At 46.3% G+C, this 22,408-nt stretch overlaps 1 pseudogene; it reads left to right on the forward strand.

Annotated features, from left to right (window-relative positions):
- Nucleotides 1–1,451: 1,451 nt before the first annotated feature.
- Nucleotides 1,452–22,075, forward strand: LOC109465777 (annotated as a pseudogene).
- The last annotated feature ends 333 nt before the right edge of the window (nucleotides 22,076–22,408 follow it).

Raw genomic sequence — 22,408 nt, forward strand, 5'->3', positions numbered from 1 at the left:
CCAGTGATGCTAGTTCAGAAGTGGTCTCCGATAACTTTGTATTTGGTGGACGACAATAATTTTTTCCCATTTTTTTTATTACCATGGACCTTTTCTGTATTCAGGTCTATGATTTAGACTCTACCTGAATACCACCATAGGTAAAATTTTATAAGGACATCCGTGGAATATTTCAGGCCATTTAGGTCTAACCTAGGGTCGTGTCGGGTACGTGGGAACTCGGGAGGTTCAGTCAGTTGTTCAAATTGTACAAATGTATCCACCGGACCTTCACACCAGCATCAAATGCCTCCGGTCTTTGCAGAATGTGATAATAAGTTATTTTGGACTGAGAATATAGACATTTGAGGACAAAGACTGGCGGGATTCTCACAGTACTAATGCAGGACCAGAACAGTTATGCTCTGGTTGGGAGTCGGACGTGTTTTTAGTACGGTGACTCTGTAAAGAAGAGAGAGAATTTCTTTAGAATATTGATCTGTCGGAGAGTCCGGTTCTTTTGAGGATCCGGTTCTGCGATGTTGGTGTTGCTACTTGCCGCGTGCGGAGTCCTGCCGTTGGTGTCCGGCTGGACAACCGATCAGACGACCGCTAATACAACCGACGCCATTCCTACAACAGTGTCAATACCTGGTTCAGCAGGTGAGGAAACCGATTTGTCAGGGTTATATTTTCAGAACACACGGTAGCAAACTGGTTAGAACTACAGGAGTATTTCTAACGCATAAGCTGTTCAAAAATAGGTAGATAACACTCTGAGATATCCTTCAATGGTGTAATTTTGTCCTAGGGTATTTGCACTCACACCAGGTGTTGCTCTAGTAATGTTACAAAAGATATAGATTTCTAGCCTCCAATGAAGAGGGACTTCCGCTTAAAATCGCCTATTAACATTCACCGAACGCTGTTATCACCGCACATGTCTGCGAAGGAGGCTAGATTTTTCAGCATTTTAAGCATTGTCAACTACTAAACTAATACAACAGACCAAATGGTTTCTTTGACGAGAATTTCCTTTATGAAACTGTGTGTAAGTTTGTTGAATCGTAGCCAACGTGTAAATTTGTAGCCTTTCTCTTATTTGAGTGACTTGAAAATACTACGTACTAAAACGTTTGTTCCCTTTTTGCTTCAACCAAACATTTTGCTTCCACGTCGGTGAAGGTTAGACATCCAGGAAATAAGATACAGTTACTCCAGCAACTGGATATGATTTTGGAAACGTTCAGACATTTCAGGTAGCATCCACTACCTTTCGTCAGTGACGCCAAAGAATTCTTAGGAACCGCGGGTTTATAACCACAAACTCAATTGATATGAGATAAATGAATAAAGACATCTTTTTCTAATTCAATAGGAAACATAAGTTAGACAAAGTAAAGACAATGTTGACGTAAATGAGTCGATTCGATTTTGAAAGAGTGATTCTGGTTGTGTTGTAGGTTTGGAAAATGGCTGAGGAACAGCCGACCGGTCTCTCCGATGTAGGTGTAGTTACAATTGAGCTCCTCACTTTTGAGTTTGTGATATCTGAGTTAATGACATTAGCCTTGGTACCTTTGTAGAAGTTTGGAAGATCCGTCGGAGTTTTTTTCGGATGCTTCCTGAAACGTCTGATCGCTTAAAAATCATATCCAGTTGCTTGAGTAACTGTATTTGACGTATTTTGCTTCTTTCTTTGTTTGAATTTGTCTTGACCATCTCTGGTATTGGTAGCATCTGTTTTCTCAGCAGTACATAATGCTTTGTCTCGCCTGTTCACAATATCAACCCATCATTTGCATATAACATTTTCATACGACGACATATTTATATTGCGATTGGCAAGGTAACGTCATCGTTTGAAATTTTATTCATCGACTTTTTTGGTGAAGATTGGCGACCCTGTGGCGACTTCCCGTGGGACACTGATGACGTCACCGTGAGCTGTGACTACACCTACAGCGACGTGAAGACGACGTGGTCTCAGGACCGGTTAGTCCTACACGGACGGTGTAACGTGACCTGCCCGCCAGAAGCCGACATGTTGGTGGGACCTCCGTATTCTGAATACATTTCCGGATACGGCGTGGAGGACGGAGCTTACTACTGTAACGTGGGCAACAGCACATGGATGGGATCAGAACCCGTGTGTCTGGGTAAGGCCTTGCTATTTGTTTAATTTTTTTTTAAACTGGCAACCATTAAACACATGTCGCTTAAAAGTAGTCAGACAGAATGTAAGAAGCTTGATACTTGTTTCATCCAACAATCTGTGGTATACGTTTTTGTATAATCTTTTCCTATCCATCCACCTCTAAGGCCCTATATCAACCAACCTCTCTTATGGTATATTTCCTATGACTCTCTACAAACATCACATCTAATTCTTTAGCCTATCACTTTATAGTTCTAAGTTAAAAAATGATAAGTCCTTTTTAATTTTGTGTTGGACACAGATCGTTACAACAGCTCCACCGTCATCACGGACTATACCAACACGATCAGGCTGGTGGGGGGAGAGTTCTACGGCTGTGTGGAGCTGTACGATGACGTCACGGGGCAGTGGGGGCCTGTCAAGGGGTGGAACGTTTTAATGTCGGGTCCTCAGTACGATGCCAGAATGTCCTGGGCTGATTTAGCGTGTAGAGACCTGGGTTTCTGGGAAGGGCTGGCCACGTGGGCTTACGAGTTAAGTAATGGACTTGTCATTGGCTCATGGACTATAGATATCTTACAATCCCACTACCGCCCCTCCTACCCCTCCACTGTCCCCAAGTTCGTAGTTTCCCAGACCCTTCCCCAGTGGGAGGGCGCGACTCTGCAGGACGCCATAGAGCGAGTGGTTCGGGGTCCATGTCCGTCCTACGACTACTACTGCAACAGTGACTCCCGCACCATGTGCCTGGCCTGTGCAGCCGAACAGACACAGGGCGGTCAGCATTAAATTGCTTTAAATCGGTCACTTGTAAAACATCCTTGATTTTTATCATGAAAGTTCATCTGTGTTGGTAGTTATATGTTTAGTTAGAACATTCGATCCAACACTAAAACATTCTATCACATAGAGCTTTCGACCAGTCACTCTGGTCTTCTTCAGTAGACTGAGGCTGGTGATGCTTGTGACGTGGCTTCTTTGAAGTGTGACGTGAACACTGCGTCAAAGGTATCTGGTAGACGATGTCGGCCCCTGTCGCGGTTCAGTGAAGAAAAAGAACCGCGACGCGTCGGGAGCCGACATCGTCTACAAGATACCTTTGACGCAGTGTTCAAGTCACACTTCAAAGAAGCCACGTGACAAGCCTGACTGGGTCAGTCTACTGAGGAAGACCAGAGTGACTGGTCGGTCGAAAGCTCTAGGTGAGAGAATTTTTTTTGTTGGACCAAAAGTTTAACTTTAAACATCTTTCAAAACAAATGACTATCACAACAGGTATTTTATCCATGATAAACTTAGCCCTGATCTCAAAAGCAAAAGCTGCTTGAATGCATTTAACGGTAAACACCGGGCATGTCGAGCTTCTTATTACCGACATTAAAGAATATGTTTGATTTTTTTCTCCAGACCTCGCTGCCCAGGTGACCTGCACGTCGGACCACCTGGAGGTGAGTTTCCCGCGCCCTCCGGACAACTCCGTACAGGCGGCGGACGTGCAGCTAGCAGCGCCGCCTTGCAAGGCGGAACAGAACTCCACCCACATCTACATCCGGACTCATTTCGAGAAATGTGGCACTTTGACTGAGGTAAAATTTACACTTCTTCTCTAATAACCAGTCACTGCTATACTCTCCCCCTCCAATCCTCCGCACAAGCCGTTCCACTGGGCGTCAGGGCTTCCAAGTCCTCCTTGGTGCAGGGTTCGGGCAGGAGGGGACAGACATGGAGATGCCTCATGGTCTGCTCTTGCCTACAGTCACATGCAGTTTGTCCGTCTGAGACGAGACCCCACATTTACACATACGATGATATTTGCTAGTGCAAATGGTAACTGTTAGTATAAGCTGGACGCAAACCAGAAACAAGTGAAGTTTAGGAGCCTCTCTCTGCAATATCTCACCACTTCAGAGATGTGACTAAGATAGATTTTGGTTCACTAGTATTATCTGAGGCTGAATGTAATTTTTTTTACCAGAACCCCGTCCGAAACGATCTACATTTCACACTGATCTACGATGGTACATCCGATCTTGCAAATAGTAACTAGAAGCCGGAGACAAACCATACATAGGTGAAGTTAAGGAGCATATCATTAGCACTGCAATATCTCCACTGCCTTTTTAGCACTTCGACTAAGATAGACTTTTTCATCAACTGAGTCTAAAGTAGAGGTTTTCCTTCTTCCCCCCAGACCACGCCGTCCGAACTGATCTACAGGAACACCCTGACCGTCGGCGCCGACCCCTCCAGCGGCGGCATCACGTGGTACCGAGTTCCCAGGATCCTCCTGGAGTGCCGCCTGCCGCGGAACAAGACCCTGTCCCTCCACTTCCGGCCGCATCTCAACTCCGTTTTCCGGTCTCACGTCCAGGGCTGGGGAGAGTTCGAGATCTCCATGGAGCTGTTCCGGACTGACGGATTCCGGCAGCCGGTTACGGAGTATCCGGTTTATGTGGACCTACGGCAGGTTAGTCTTGAATGTCTGGTGTTTGTGGAACTACGGCACGTAGGTCCAAAGCTAAGATTTGACACTGAAATTTCGACTAGTCTCCAAGCAGATCTCACTGGGGTAAGGCACTATTTCAAATTGGCCAACTGTGAAAACTGCTTGGAGATTATTGTTGACCAGATCCAGGGTCTTCTTAACAATGGCTAACCAGATTGCTCAGGACGAGAAGTCTTAAAGGCGCGTAACGCGAGCAATCTGTGAAACGTTGTGGGAAGTCGGTACCGTCCCCCGTTGTTGTTGGTTAAAAGTTGGTGTGCCTTGCTTTAGATGGAATATTAGAACGAGAATCTTTAGATACTAGTAACTCTTTTGCTTGTTCTCTAAAGATTTCCTGCACTCATTGCCATTGCCCTTTAGTTATCAATGGCACATTGACAGTAACCGTGGCCCCTGTTTTTCAGATGATCCACGTGCAGATCCAGGTGAATTCCAACGTCACCGACCTTCAGGTGTTCCCTCACACCTGCGTGGCCACGCCTAGCGACGACCCTAGCGACAGGACACGGAATGACGTCATCGTCGACGGGTCAGTAAATTGTCAACTTTTCATCCGTGAATTAACCAATGATGTGGCTGATGTCATCTACAGACTCAAAACCTGTAAAAACACTTGTTTACTAAAATATACTAACTCATCTTCTGCCGTTTCCTTCCCAGTTGCGCCAAGCTGCCGACGCTGCAGTTCTACCCGTCGCCCGGTCCGGACAGGGGGCGCTTCGGCTTCCAGGCGTTTGCCTACACCAGCGGCGTTCCTACGGTAATGTGTGCAATATTCAAGTTTGTCCACACACATTTGGAGACCAGAACGTAACAGAAAATTGTAATCTCCAAGCAGATGTTTTGGTGCCTGCAAAGACAGAATCCAATTGGCCAGGCGGTATCCATTTGCCAAACAGTATCCAATGTCGTAAAACGAATACAGCCTGCCAATGTAATTCTGTCTTTGCAGGCAGCAAATTATCTGCTTAGAGATTAGTGCCCTACATGTGCCATGTTCCATGTACTACCCAGGTGTACCTGCACTGTGACGTGGTGCTGTGTAAGGCCTCGGACCCGAACTCCCGCTGCGCGCAGGGCTGCCAGACGCCCTCGGGCAGGAGGCGGAGGGAGGCCGAGGGCGAACCCGAGGTCTACCGGCTCATCCAGGGACCCATCGTGCTTGGGGACGACCAAACTGGTAAGCGTCAAAATAACTCTCTTTCTAGTAAGCCATTATTATGTTTAACGACGAAAAACATGTTGTTTCCTCTTCTTCTTCACCAAACAAAAAAGGTCAATGACCTGAACCAGACGTCAGTCACCATGGTAACTGGTGTTGGGTTACATCATGTTGCAATTTTATAGCAGGATGGTTTGCAAAATGCTAGTTTGAATTGTATATGTAATAGCCTGACAATCATTAGAGCATAACGTAGACTACGCTCCTCTCTAAGTTACGTTCTTGTTTACTAGTAATGTACCAAATAGATCCAATCCACGTGACAAAATATCCATTTTTCGTGATTCCCAGAATTCCAGGCGCGGGTTCCCAGCCCCAACTCTGGCCGCCAGGACCTGGTCACAGCCTCCTCCATCCTGGGCGCATGCGCGGTGCTGGCCGCCGCCATGTTTGTTCTGGGCGTCCTGTACAAGGCACGCCGGGAAGGCAGGCAGTCTGGGTACAGGGTGTTGGAGAACGCGGAATAACCCGCCATGTTGATGCGTGTAAAATCGCAACTTTGTGTTGCCATTAAATCCGATCTAAATCTTAAGATGTAATTCAATGCATCGATCTTTAACATTCACATTTTTGTACTCAGTACTCAAAATGTGCCAGCTCACACGCTTGTGACATAATAAGTCATAGGTACGTAATTATCATCATTAACCCAACCTATGGAAGTGAAGTACATGTATTATTGTCATTGCAATTATCTCAACTAATTTGTTATTGGGTGTCAGACTAGTACATAGGCCAACCCCCAGTTATGAGTGGCAGATTATTGCCAGAGCCAGTATACAGGCTTGCTTCTCAGTTCCAGGGCTAGCCTGGGTGCCAGTCTGCTGCTAGGGCCAGTATACAGACTAGCTCCTCGGCTCCAGGGCTAGCCTGGGTGCCAGACTGTTGTCAGGGCCAGTATACAGGCCAGCTCCTCGGCCCCAGGGTTTGCCTGGGTGCCAGACTGTTGTCAGGGCCAGTAAACAGGCTTGCTCCTCGGCCCCAGGGTTAGCCTGGATGCCAGACTTTTCCCAGGGTTAGTATACAGGTATGCAACATTAATGACAAGACACGCTTTTTTCAATTTATTTTTATGCCGCCACCAACACGGATAAACGCACGGACAACAGACATAATCATTTCCACCTGAGTAAGACCTGAGGAAATTCGTGTAAAGTGCCTTGTCCAAAGGCGCAAGATCGGTGACATAGCAGGATTCGAACTCGGGACTTCTTGGTTCCGAGCCGAACGTTCTGTCGTTACGTCACACGACCCCACTAAATAACCTTGCGGTCACACATCTTGTATCTTCTGTCCAAGAATGTTTTGGGACACAACACGGATAGGGCTATGACACCACGGATGTAGTTAACGAGCCTTGGCCTCCCCCAAGGACTTGCATTCTTTCGTCATAGAAGTTATATAACATGGTTACTCGCCAGGGTATTGAACTGACGCAATAACATTCTGTGAAAGACAAGCTCTGTGAATTGAAAGGCCTTGCCATGTAATCACACAACAAAACATTTCCCATCCCCATTTGGTAGCCTCAAAGAGTCAAAATGACTGTAGGAAACACAAAGAAACACTGACCTCCAAAAGGTAAAAAATTGCGTGCGTGGTTTGTCTGACTCCTTGATTGGAAATCACAGGTAAATAACGTCTTTAATTGAATTTAAATGTCCTGATTACAGGGACTCCCGGGTTGTGTTAGCAGGTATAAACAGGTTGTGTGAACGAGTTTTCTCAATTTTGGGTCGGTGAAGAAGAAGGGCCGACACAGCTCTACCCTCCGCCGTAAGGGCTCCGTCCAAACATGGCGTTCTTCACCGTTGTTCTGGCGATGGTGCTGGCAGTCTCTCTGAGTTGGCCAGATGTGCAGGCACAAGTGACACAGTTATATGGCAAGTATTTTTTTTTCTACAAGGCAGGCTGCAAGATAAACAATAGCCTGCGTTGTAACATAACAGTTACACAACAGGATAATCATTGGTTTACAGTAACTGCAAAGTTCCAGCTACATGCAGAAGTCCTGATGGTGGAAAGAAGATGCCGGTGTCGTTTTGAATGACTGGAGGTTGTTGTCAGTGATCAACCCGACCACGTTGTTTGGGAGACTGTTCCAAGTGTGAACTGCACCACACTACTCTAACAAACTAATAACGCTAAAACGCTAGCTCCTCAGCTCAAGGTTTAGCCTGGATGCCAGACTTTTGCCAGGGTCAGTATACAGGCTAGCTCCTCAGCTCCAGGGCTAGCCTGGATGTCAGACTGTTGCCAGGGTCAGTGTACAGGCTAGCACCTCAGCTCCAGGGCTAGCCTGGGTGCCAGACTGTGGACAGGTCCAGTATATAGGCCAGCTCCTCGGTTAATTGTATCAATACTTTAACGATAACTAGATGTTTCTGATAACATTAATTGTATCTGTTGGAAATGGAAAATATGCTCTGAATATTGAAACGGCCGTCGTGTCTGTACTATGTACAGTGCTTGTTGCACGTGAAATCCTGACCTCAGTATTAGTGGCATCACTTGAGCAGTGCGTTTACGTGTTATCCAACCTAACATTTACACCTGTGTCATGCAGACTGGCGACCTTGTGGCGACTTCCCGTGGGACACTGATGACGTCACCGTGAGCTGTGACTACACGTACAGCGACTATAAGACGACGTGGTCTCAGGAATCTTCCCTAGGCCTACGGGGCCGGTGTACCGTGACATGCCCGCCACAAGCCGACCTGCTGGTCGGTCCTCCGTATTCTTACTATTATTATGTGGACGACGGAGCTTACTACTGCCACTCGTTCAACTGGACTTGGATGGGAATAGAACCCGTGTGTCTTGGTAAGGCAATTCAATTTCAATTCAATTACTGTGCAGTAAGACTCTACAATGACAGTGTAAATGCCTGATACTGTAAAGGTCTGCCCATGTCTGCTATTTCCTGTTGCAGACTGGAGGGTGTTTGTAAATATCTGTATGTAGTGTGTTATTGTGTACTGGTATTGTTTCTTTTAACCAAATTGTAAAAATCATGTACTCAATTCAGGGGTGCGACAGCATTTCCTGCTTTTGTATGATTTTGTTTCATTGAATAAATTTGAAATTTGAATAAAATTTATTTATTCAACAAGACCTGCATTTTGGCCTGCTTTTTAGGTAATCTTGGATACAAATAAAAATACACACAACAAATACACAGTACATAAACAATTACTAAATACAACATCCTAAACATCAACTGGATCAAGTCTTGCTCCTAATGATCTGTTTAAAAGTCCTGACACTATGGTGCTGTCGTTAGGGACTTGCTATTTTGAGTTGGGCATCATTTTTTAAAACTTGACAACCATACAACACATGTTGTTCAAATGTACATCATAAACAAAGCAAATCATAGACAGAAGGTACAAGTCAGGGTACAATATTTCTGGTACAACTTTTCTCCTCTATCCATTATACCCACCAACATACCTCATAGTATATTTTCCGTGACTCTCTACAAACTCTCTATAACTTTATAGAAGTTTAAAAAAAGTCATTTTAACCATGTGTCGGCCACAGGTGTATATTTTCCGTGACTCTCTACAAACTCTCTATAACTTTATAGAAGTTTAAAAAAAGTCATTTTAACCATGTGTCGGCCACAGGTGGTTACAACAGCTCCATCGTCATCACCGACTATACCAACAGGACCCGACTGGTGGGGGGAGAGTTCTACGGCTGTGTGGAGCTGTACGATGACGTCACGGGGCAGTGGGGGCCTGTCAGTGGGTGGTGGAGTAGCCTTGACGACAGGATGTCCTGGGCCGACTTAGCGTGTAGGGACCTGGGTTTCAGGGAGGCGGGTCTCGCCACACATGCCTACCCGTTAAGTAATGGGGTCTTTATAGTTAGTAATGAGTTTGAATCCTTACAATTCCACTACCGACCCTCCCACCCCTCCACTGTCCCCAAGTTCATGGTGAACCAGTCCCTTCCCCAGTGGGAGGGAGCGACTCTGCGTGACGCCATAGACCGGGTGGTTCGCGGGCCCTGTCCGGGTAACGACTGGGACTGTAACATTGACGACGCCCTTGGCCTTACCATGTGTCTGGCCTGTGCAGGAGAACGGACACAAGGTACGTGCATCAAACATTGATTGATTCTTTTTACTTACCTGTAATTGTAGTTAAAGAGTTAACTTTAATGAACATTTTCTATCAACTAGTACACTGTTGGAGGGCAGCAAGGTGTCAAGTCACTGGCATAAGCACGTAGGCAGTATACAGGTGCGATATGCAATTACAATAAAGTAAGTGACTTTACACGACTTTCGTCACTCAAGTCAATTGGAAATGAGTATTGTCCTGTCCCGTATTTGTACTCTGTGTTGGTGGCGGCATAAACTAAGTTGATATAACTTGAGAGTGCCGTCACCATGTCTGGTCCTGAAATGTTGGAATAAAAAGAAAACTAATTTAAGGAATGTTGGTTTAATATGCATGTTTGGTTTATAAGTAATCAACGTTTTCATTTTGCACACTGTATGCGAAGAATGTCTAAACACAACATGTGCCGGCTAATTGTTTTGTCTAACCCGGTCCCGACATCCGCACTTCCCCCATACAGACCCCAAGCCTTGTGGCGACTTCCCGTGGGACAGTGATGACGTCACTGTGAGCTGTGACTACAGCTACCCAGACGTGAAGCAGTGGCACGACTGGAATGGTTCACCAGGTTCATCAGAACCTCCCCTAGTGCTACAGGGCCGGTGTAACGTCACCTGCCCGCCACAAGCCGACATGTTGGTGGGGCCTCCGCATCCTGCCTACCCCGGATACGACCTGCGCGACGGAGCTTACTACTGCAACGTGGGCAACCGTACATGGATGGGATCTGAACCCGTGTGTCTGGGTAAGGCTTTGCTATTTTCTTCATGAATAGCAAAGTTCTTTGATCACAACCATTTATTTTCACGAGCCGACGTTTCGATGACTGTCTGTTATCTTCATCAGGGTAATTCTTACTGGTTTACTGTGCACTGACACTAAATATTACTTGGTGCATAGTGCACTAAAAGTGTTCCATAGTTCACAGTGCACTGTTACTTGGTTGCACTATGCACCAAGTAATATTTACCGTCAGTGCACAGTAAACCAGTCAGAATTGCCCTGGTGAAGATGACAGACGGTCATCGAAACGTCGGCTCGTGAAAATAAATGGTTGTGATCAAAGAACTTTGCTATTCATTCGTTTACCAACCTGATGAAATTATTTACGGTTGACACAGCAAAGAACGCACATCATTATCATAATGAATAAAACCTTGAAAATGAAATGTTCAATTTACTTTAGTAGTTGATAAACGTATTGATAAAAGCGTGGGGATAATAACGTTCTTCTTCTGTTATGGTGTAATTTATCATGAACCAGGAAAAGCTACAATGAGTACATAACTTTAGTAGCACGTTGCATGTACAAGTATCCTGAGATGCTTGTAAACTTTGTCTTGACTCAGCGAGAGACGCACACCATTATCATGGTCAATAAAGCCTGACTTTAGGAATTGACAAAAGTAGTCCATTGTTGTTGTTGTTTTTCTTTTCACTTTAACTGACAAAAGTAGTCCATTGTTGTTGTTGTTTTTCTTGTTACTTTAACATATTATTTTGCACCCCCCCCCCATGAACCACCATGCTTCATAGTACCTAGTTTGTTTCCTGTGGCTACCGCTACAAAAAACCATTACGTCTCATTCAGTAGCTTATGACGTTATAAAATTGAAATACAAATACGATAAAGGATTTAATTTTAACTCTGTGTCGGCCACAGGTCGTTACGACAGCTCCACCGTCATTACGGACTATACCAACCGGACCCGGCTGGTGGGGGGAGAGTTCTACGGCTGTGTGGAGATGTACGATGACGTCACGGGGCAGTGGGGGCCTGTCAGGGGGTGGTACGCTGATTGGGGCTCATACACGTATAACGAAGCCAGAATGCCCTGGGCCGACTTAGCGTGTAGAGGCCTGGGTTTCAGGGAGGGGCTGACTACGTGGGCCTACCGATTAAGTAATGGAGTCTTTATAGTTGGTAACTCATGGTTTGAGTCCTTACAACGCCACTACCGCCCCTCCTACCCCTCCACTGTCCCCAAGTTCGTGGTTGCCCAACCCCAGACCCTTCCCCAGTGGGAGAACGTGACTCTGCATGACGCCATAGACCGGGTGGTTCGCGGGCCCTGTCCGCGTAACGACTGGCCCTGCAAGGACGACCGCAGCGCCATGTGTCTGGCCTGTGCAGGGGAACGGACACAGGACGGCCCACAAGGCAAGTCATATATTGCAATTTAATGTTAATCTTTTCCATTCTTATACTTTTCTTGATAAAGCTGATATCTGTTACAACAAAGTCATAAAGTCTCAAAGTATCTGTTCTTCAGAGACCCGGCTACGGCGGTCCGGCGTGCTGGGCGAGGGCGAGTTCCGGATCTCCATGGAGCTGTTCCGGACTGACGGATTCCGGCAGCCGGTCACGGAATATCCAGTGTTTGTGGAGTTACAGGAGGTTAGTCCGGAACCAACAGTTGACTGACAGTTTTCGACCAGATTTAGGGTCTAGCCTGGTTACCAAATATTTGCGGAGAGGATGAAGGACTAGGGTCTGGTTACCAGGCTACCAGCTGCAGGATCTTCTTTACTATGACTAACTGGATTCCTCACTTTCAAATTGGTCAAAGGTGGTGAAAAGTCGGCACTACCCGCCCCTTATTCCTGTTAAGGAAATATTGCTGTGCCCTGATGTAGATGAAATATAATTTTTCATCTATTCGAAAAGTACTAGAATGTCTTAGTCGTCATCTTATTCTCTTAAGGTTGACATCATGACCTTTGCTCTAAGTCATGATACATTAGCAATGGCTGTGTTCCAGATGATCCACGTGCAGATCCAGGTGAAGTCCAGTGACGCCGACCTTCAGGTGTTCCCTCGCACCTGCGTGGCCACGCCTAGCGACGACCCTGGCGACAAGACACGCAATGACGTCATCGTCGATGGGTCAGTGCCATCGCTGTTTTCATCTAAACAAACAAACAGTTGTTGTTTTTTCTGTCTCAGTAAGAACTTAAAATTTACTTGCAATACATTTCATTATTACTGCAGCTTCTGGAGATGAATAATAATTGTTTTTCCCTTCCCAGTTGCGCCAAGCTGCCGACGCTGCAGTTCTACCCGTCGCCCGGTCCGGACAGGGGGCGCTTCGGCTTTCAGGCGTTTGCCTACACCAGCGGCGCTCCTATGGTAACGTGTGCAACATTCAAATTTTCCACACATGTTTGAAGTTTCTGTAAAGACCCCTTTCACTTTGTTCCATTCAGTGTCCTACATCTATCATTTGACATCTAAATTCAATTCCCAGGTGTACCTGCACTGTGACGTGCCGCTGTGTAAGGCCTCGGACCCTAACTCCCGCTGCGCGCAAGGCTGCCAGACGCCCTCGGGCAGGAGGCGGAGGGAGGCCGAGGGCGAACCCGAGGTCTACCGGCTCATCCAGGGACCCATCGTGCTCGGGGTCGACCAAACTGGTAAGTATCAAATCAGTCACTTTTCTCACTTCTCTTTCTAGTTAATGAGGCATGAGCTTTTTCGAAACAGCAATAAAACTGTGGCAGCCAATACTGTTATTGTAAGGAAGATATTTATTTTCTACAGGACTTAAGCTGGTTATTGCGGAGTGTTCGTATTTGTCTGACATTTCTATACCGTAGCCTGAGATCACTTTTAGAGCACAACTTCGGCTATACCGTTCTTTTCAGCAGTCACGTGCCGTATACACAATTCACGTGACAAAATATCCTTTTTTCGTGATTTTCAGATTTCCAGGCGCGGGTTCCCAGCCCGAACTCTGGCCGCCAGGACCTGGTCACAGCCTCCTCCATCCTGGGCGCATGCGCAGTGCTGGCCGCCGCCATGTTTGTTCTGGGCGTCCTGTACAAGGCACGCCGGGAAGGCAGGCAGTCTGGGTACAGGGTGTTGGAGAACGCGGAATAAGTTCTGGTTCTGGATAAAGTACGGTTCTGGATAAAGCACAGTTCTGGATAATGTAGTTCTGAAAAAACACGATTATGGACAAAGCACAGTTGTGGATAAGTTAAAAATATATCTTTACTTAATTTTGAGGAGGCATCTTAGCAAAAGCCCCAGCGTCAAGGTGTACCTCCATTGCTGAGGAAATTTGGGACGTCATCCTGCCCACAGCCATCAACCTCCTCTACAAACAAAACAACCAAACAGCTAGTTCGTCAGCCATGACCGTATTTTGCTGCATAAAAAATAATAATAAAATCTTGCTTGACTGACATCAGAGGTACATTGTACCTGTCCTTGACATTCGTACGGTCCGTTTGCTCAGTCGAACTGAGCTTTATGTACAGAAATGCAGTTGTCAGACAGCGAACGAACGACACAAGTGGCTCCAAACGACAATTTGTTATGAATTACAAGTAGTTCTTATCGGCAAGTGGCTACGACATGAGATATGGTCGTTACAAGTGACAATTATACATGTAATAATTTCTAAATTATTCTTAAGAGCAACTTGTCTGGAATTAAGTGATGTCCGGCGGTGCATTAACTATTGACAAAAGTCCTTTAACTCGGGAGAAACACTGTTATAACAAGTGGGTTTCACAGCTGGGAAATTACTTTATGTCTTTATGGTTTCAAATACGAATGATTTACACCAGTGTTTAGCTTTCTGTGTTGATCTATGATGCGTTTATTCCACCACTATAGATATTAATAGAAAGTTTATTGCAAAATCATGCCCGAAGGCTAATTGCTTTTACAATCAAGTATACAAAACAATAATGTAAGACAGACAACAACTGTCTGGGGAAACTTCTACTACTACGCTAGTTATTACTACTACTATGCTAGTTATTATGGGGTTCGACTTCTTCTTTGAAGGCAGTGGATAATGAACAGCCCCACATTCTGCATAATTAGTGGGTTTTGTGATCTTAGTAAAAACGTAGTCTTTTGGTGATCTTCTCAATGACGAAAGGATGGAGAAATTGTGGTAACTGTCTGAAATTATAATGCGTATCCAAACTGGCGCGGAAGCACAGCTGCTAGTATGTGCGCGTTTCTGTCGTATGCTTAGGCCACCTAAACGGAACCTCGTGTATTTCATCACTGCACCCATTCTGTTAGTTTTGCCCTCCTTCCGCGCAAACAAAACAAACCAGTTAACATGGACAGCGACATTTTTTGTAGCGTGTCGTCACAATCTAGCCTCCATAGCAAACCAAAAACTGGGGGTTTTGGGGGGTCTTCAGGGTTTTGGGGATCTTTTATGTGCTATTTTCTGATTGCATATAGACAACATAGCCGGCCTGGTTGGATTACCCCCTGAAACTGGGCTAGTCAGAAAACAGCCGAAGACCACCAAACCCCCAGTTCTATAAGCTTAAGCCTGTTAGTCACAATCTGGGTTCTGCAGTTATGTGAACAGTATATGCATCAGTCAGTCTGTCAGCAATTTGGCTGGAATTCTGTTGAATAAAATATGAGAGCCGAGCCTGTATATGAACTAACTACATTGTAACTGATAATTAATTAACATGGGAAAAGGTCATAATAATATGTCTTCAAATGCTTTATCATCCTATTGTTGATTCGCGTGTTTTTTTTTTCTTTCTCGTTTTTAGTCTTTGTGTATTATTCTCCAAAACATCGAGTTCATGGGGCCTGTAAAATTAACAATGTTAAAAATATCAGTCGTACACTTGAACAAGTCTATCGTGGGAGCAGAACAGCCTTCGGAAATTGCCCCAGTTTTATATACGGGTGATTTAATTCTTCATAAAAGCTGTGAAGTGGTCGTTATTCAGTAACTGCATAAAATATTGCACTTGACATTCTGAGTTTAGAATATAAACTGGAGGCGAGAGGTTCGCTCGACACTTGTGGGGCCAGAAATGTTCAACTCCAGTTAGGAGTTCTCTCCTAGTAATTGAGAATCTGGTTCAGTTAAGAATCTGGTTCTGGTAAGAATCTCGTTTTGTCGAGAATCTGGATCTATTAAGAATCTGGATCTATTGAGAATTTGAATCTGGTGAGAATCTGGATCTGGTGAAAACCTGTCCAGTTGAGAATCTGGTTCGGTTTAGAGTCCCGTACTGCGATGTTGGTGTTGCTGATTTCCGTGTGTGGGGCTCTGTCGCTGGTGTCCGGTTGGACAACCCCCTATCCTACAAGAGCAGGTGAGACAAGCGATTTCTTACGGTTGTTCCTTGAAACACACGGTAGGAAACTGGCCATGAGATCAATCATGAATCAATGTATTTCTGTACTCTGTAGTTCGTATACATATCATGTGAAGTTTTGGCCTCAGCTTTAGTGGCCTAACTTGAACAGTGCGTTTTATCTTACTACCTGGGTATAGACTGGCGACCCTGTGGCGACTTCCAGTGGGACACTGATGACGTCACCGTGAGCTGTGATTACACCTACAGTTACAGCTCTTACTACATGGATCTACACGGACGCTGTACTGTGACCTGTTCCGTGGAGGCCGACCTGTTGGTGGGGCCGCCCTTTGAAGACTACTCAGGTTTGACCGACGGAGCTTACTACTGCAACGTGGGCAACAGCACTTGGATGGGATCAGAACCCGTGTGTCTGGGTAAGGGCTTGCTATTTTTTTTGGCGAGAGCAAGGTTAACTTAATGCTACGATTTCTTCCTCTTCTACTATCTTACTCTATGAGGTGAAGTTTTGTTTCCAGTACAGTTTGTCAGTCATTGCGGACAGAATTTCCGATCCTTGTAGAAGTTTCAGAGTCTGTGAGAGTGTGGTTGGACGACCAAACCTCCTTTTTGCATCCAGAGTCCGAAGTAAGTGTCGTCCAACTGGTTCTCTACCACGAGTCACGCGACACATAACATCACTACCGTGGTGATTTATGATTTAATTCATTCATTATAAGGGAAAGACTAAAATGATTATGTATACATGCATAATACGATTGCCATCCTGTACCTGTCCTGTGATACCTTGCATTTGTCTTGACTCAGCGACAGACGCTCACCATTATCACAGGAAACAAAGCCCAACTTTAGTTTTCTTTGACATATTAATTTGCATCTTTCGCCCTATCCACCACCATGCTTCCACGTGCCTACCTCTAAAAAACATAATTCTCATTCCTTAGCTTAAGACGTTATGAGGATTTAAATATCTTAAATAGCCTGGGTACTTACTAAACCTTTGGTCGGCTTGGTGTGATTTTCCTACCCCGGCGTTTACCGATCTTTACTGGCACACTGGCGATCTGTACACACGGACCCATTCAGCTGGTTTCCCTTTATCCACTGGCTTCCCCGGTTCAGCTCACGGGGGTCTGGTTACCAGGCTATATAATAAAATACTTTTTACCCTCTGTTCTCTACAGATCATTACGACAACTCCACCGTCATCACGGACGATACCAACAGGGTCCGGCTGGTGGGGGGAGAGTTCTACGGCTGTGTGGAGCTGTACGACAACGTCACGGGGCAGTGGGGGCCTGTCAGGGGGTGGTGGGCTGGTTATGACAGGATGTCCTGGGCAGACTTAGCGTGTAGGGACCTGGGTTTTAGGGAGGGCCTGGCAACACACGCCTACCCGTTAAGTAATGGAGCCGTACAGATTTACACATGGCTTAATTACATACCAGGCCACTACAGCCCCTCCTACCCCTCCACTGTCCCCAAGTTCGTGGTTTCCCAGTCCCTTCCCCAGTGGGAGAACGCGACTCTGCATGACGCCATAGACCGGGTGGTTCGGGGGCCCTGTCCATCCGGCGACTGGTGGTGCAGGTACGACGGCTACAAAATGTGTCTGGCCTGTGCAGGAGAACGGACACAGGACGGTCCACAAGGTACAAAACTGCATTAAACAATGATTGGTTTTATGGCCTCACTTAACTTTACTATGGAGGTACCAATATTTTAACTCCATGTCTTTACTAAACATTTTCTCACACATAGTTTGTTTTTAAATTGGGATCTCCATAAGTTTAAACATGTTTCTGTCTAGAGTCCGCGACAATATACTGTTAGAGGAGAGCAATAGGTCCAGGGTTAAAAAATGTCTACTGTTTTTCTACCCAGACTTGATAGAGGCTGTTTTGTCTAACGTCACATCCACACCTCCCCCATGCAGACCCCAAGCCTTGTGGCGACTTCCCGTGGGACACCGATGACGTCACCGTGAGCTGTGACTACACCTACACTGACGTGAAGCAGTGGAACGGCTGGATTGGTGACCCTACACAACCTCCCCTCGTTATACACGGACGTTGTGAGGTGACCTGCCCGCCACAAGCCGACATGCTGGTCGGTCCTCCGTGTTCTGACTATTATAATGGTGGATACGGCGTGGAGGACGGAGCTTACTACTGTAACGTGGGCAACAGCACGTGGATGGGATCAGAACCCGTGTGTCTGGGTAAGTATAACAGTGTAACCTTGTCAATGGCTAGATAACAAATGGCGCATCGAAACATGAATTTGTCTTGAATAAGTTATACATTATTTTATGTATTCCATGAAAGTTATGAGACAAGTCAACATGATATTAGATTGTTACCACTCCAGGCCAGGACTTTGTTCCACACTGACGAGGACTTCATGTGCGGACTACTTTCTATGTACTAGTTTTTTTTTTATCACGCATGAATATAAAAGTCTTTGAGTGAGACTTTTATATGATTCATTAAAACTAATATTGGGCTGCTGGCTGATTCATTAAAAATCGATCTCTGCATTGTACACAGGTCGTTACGACAACTCCACCGTCATCACGGACGATACCAACAGGACCCGGCTGGTGGGGGGAGAGTTCTACGGCTGTGTGGAGCTGTATGATGACGTCACGGGGCAGTGGGGGCCTGTCAGGGGGTGGTACCCCTCTGGGGAAGACAAAATGTCCTGGGCCGACTTAGCGTGTAGAGACCTGGGTTTCAGGGAGGGGCTGGCCACAAGTGCAATTAGGTTAAATAATGGAGTCGTTAGTGAGCCATGGCTTTATCCCTTACAATCTCAGTACAGCCCCTTCTACCCCTCCACTGTCCCCAAGTTCATAGTGAACCAGACCCTTCCCCAGTGGGAGAACGCGACTCTGCAAGACGCCATAGACCGGGTGGTTCGGGGTCCCTGTCCGTCCGGCGACTGGTACTGCAGCAGTGACTACTTAACCATGTGTCTGGCCTGTGCAGGAGAACGGACACAGGACGATCAACCAGGTGAGTCTTTAATTGAAATCGGTCGTCCGTAGAACATCTTTCAATGTTCTTTCTTTTAAATCGATAACTATCACAACATCTGTGCCATCCATCTGCATGCTAAAACGTAGACCTGGTGTACAAAGCAAACACTACTGGAACAAGACTAACGGTAAATGGTGGGTTAGTCGAGCTAGCGCTTCTTATTTCCTACAGTAAATTTTCGTTTTCACCTCCAGACATCGCTGTCGAGGTGACCTGCACGTCGGACCACCTGGAGGTGAGTTTCCCGCGCCCTCCGGACAACTCCGTACAGGCAGCGGACGTGCAGCTAGCAGCGCCGCCTTGCAGGGCGGAACAGAACTCCACCCACATCTACATCCGGACACATTTCGAGAAATGCGGCACTTCGACTGAGGTACGTTTACACTTCTTTTTCTCCATTAACCAGTCACTGTTATGCTCTTCCCTTCCAATACTCCGCACAAGCCCTTCCTCTGGGCGTCAGGGCTTTCAGGTCCTCCTTGATGCAGGGTTCGGGCAGGAGGGGGCAGACAAGGAGATGTCTCATAGTCTGCTCTTGCCCACAGTCACATGCAGTTTGTCCGACATTTACACTGACCTTCGATGGTATCTGCTATTGGAAATGGTAACTAGAAGCAGGAGGCAAACCAGATATAAGTGACGTTTAGGAGCCTGTTTCTGCTGTATCTCACCACTTCAGCACTTCAATGATGTGACTAAGATAGACATATGGTTTATCATCTTTGGCTAAAGAGATCTTTCTCCCTTCCTCCAGACCTACCTACACCTAGCGAGGGTGCAGGAGGACGCAATCGGCTATGTGTGACAATAGTTTAAGATAGACTTTGGTTCATCATTTGGGCCTGAATAATTTTTAGGCGCTAAAAAAACCTTTTTCTTCTTTTCCCCAGACCACCCCGTCCGAACTGATCTACCGGAACACCCTGACCGTCGGCGCCGACCCCTCCAGCGGCGGCATCACGTGGGACCGAGTTCCCAAGATCCTCTTGGAGTGCCGCCTGCCACGGAACAAGACCCTGTCCCTCCACTTCCGACCGCATCTCAACTCCGTTTTCCGGTCCCACGCCCAAGGAGAGGGCGAGTTTGAGATCTCTATGCAGCTTTTCCGGACTGACGGATTCCGGCAGCCGGTTACGGAATATCCGGTTTATGTGGACCTACGGCAGGTTAGTCCGGAATATCCATTTTTTTGTGGACCTACGGCAGTTTAGTCCGGAATATCCAATGTTTTAATAAAGAAAAAAAAAAGAATATCCAATTTTTTGTGGACCTACGACAGGTTAGTCCGGAATATCCGGTTTTTGTGGAGTTTAGGCAGTTTAGTCTGGAATATCCGGAGTTTGTGGAGTTACGGCAGGGTAGTCCGGAATATCCGGTATTTGTGGACCTACGGCAGGTTAGTCCGGAATATCCAGTTTTTGTGGACCTTCGGCAGGTTATTCCGGAATATCTGTTTTTGTGGACTTACGGCAGTTTTTGTGAACTTGACTTTGACTTTTATGTTTCAGATGATCCACGTGCAGATCCAGGTGAATTCCAACGGCACCGACCTTCAGGTGTTCCCTCACACCTGCGTGGCCACGCCTAGCGACGACCCTAGCGACACCACACGGAATGACGTCATCGTCGACGGGTCAGTAAAATGTCAATATTTCGTCCGTAAATTCACCAGTAATGTGGCTTATGTCATTCACAGTATCAAAACCTTTAAAAACACATTTTTTTATAAAGTATACTGATATATGTATTGGATTTTCCTTCCCAGTTGTGCCAAGCTGCCGACGCTGCAGTTCTACCCGTCGCCCGGTCCGGACAGGGGGCGCTTCGGCTTCCAGGCGTTTGCCTACACCAGCGGCGTTCCTACGGTAATGTGCACAACATCCACGTTTTCCACACACATTTGGAGATCAGAACTTAACAGCAAATTGTAATCTCCAAGCAGATGTTTTGGTGGCTGCAAAGACAGAATCCAATTGGCCAGGCAGTATCCATTTGCCAGACAGTTACAATACTGCGAAATTGTAACTGGCTGGCAAATGACTCCAGACTGGTCTATTTGATTCTGTCTTTGCAGCCACCAAAAGGCTACATGGAAATTAGCAGATCGAGTGTTGCACTCAGTGTCCTACAGCTGCCTAGCCTGGGTGCCAGACTCACAACACACTAAGCTAAAGGGTTAACCCTGCACACAGGATAACTTTGAACATTGTGTGCTGTGAGTCTGGCACCCAGGCTAACATCTGCCGTGTTCCATGTACTACCCAGGTGTACCTGCACTGTGACGTGCTGCTGTGTAAGGCCTCGGACCCGAACTCCCGCTGCGCGCAGGGCTGCCAGACGCCCTCGGGCAGGAGGCGGAGGGAGGCCGAGGGCGAACCCGAGGTCTACCGGCTCATCCAGGGACCCATCGTGCTTGGGGACGACCAAATTGGTGAGCATAAAAAACCCTTATTATGTTTAACGACGGAAAACATGTTGTTTCTTCTTCTTCTTCTTCTCCAAACAGAAAAAGGTCAATGACCTGAACCAGACGTCAGTCACCATGGTAACTGGTGTTGGGTTACATCATGTTGCAATTTTATAGCAGGAAGGCTTATGCTTTGCAAAATGCTAGTTTGAATTTTATATGTAATAGCCTGATAATCTTTAGATCATAACGTAGAATACACTTCACCCTAAGTTACGTTCTTGTTTACCAGTCACGTAACACCAAATGTATACAATTCACGTGACAAAATATCCATTTTTCGTGATTCCCAGAATTCCAGGCGCGGGTTCCCAGCCCCAACTCTGGCCGCCAGGACCTGGTCACAGCCTCCTCCATCCTGGGCGCATGCGCGGTGCTGGCCGCCGCCATGTTTGTTCTGGGCGTCCTGTACAAGGCACGCCGGGAAGGCAGGCAGTCTGGGTACAGGGTGTTGGAGAACGCGGAATAAGCCGCCATGTTGATGCGTGTAAAATCGCAACATTGTGTTGCCATTGAAGCCCATCTAAATCTCAATGCTTTGATCTTTGGTCTTTGCTATCTTATTTCAGTTGCCAAAATGTACAAATTCATACTGTTACAAGCCATCTATTGCCCGGGTACGTCAAATTTTCCAAAACAAAATTTCCAAAATGGGTTAGAGCTAGGATCAGGCACGGTTCTGGATAGTCGACTCTCCGCGTATCCCAAAATGGTAGATAGGATCGTGATCTGGATAACGCACGGTTCCGGATAAAGCACGGTTCAAACGGTTTGACCCCCCCCCCAAAAACCCCAAAAAAAA

The sequence above is a fragment of the Branchiostoma belcheri genome, unplaced genomic scaffold (genome assembly GCF_001625305.1).
Source record: "Branchiostoma belcheri isolate BF01 breed outbred unplaced genomic scaffold, Haploidv18h27 scaffold158, whole genome shotgun sequence".
Lineage (NCBI taxonomy): Eukaryota > Metazoa > Chordata > Leptocardii > Amphioxiformes > Branchiostomatidae > Branchiostoma > Branchiostoma belcheri.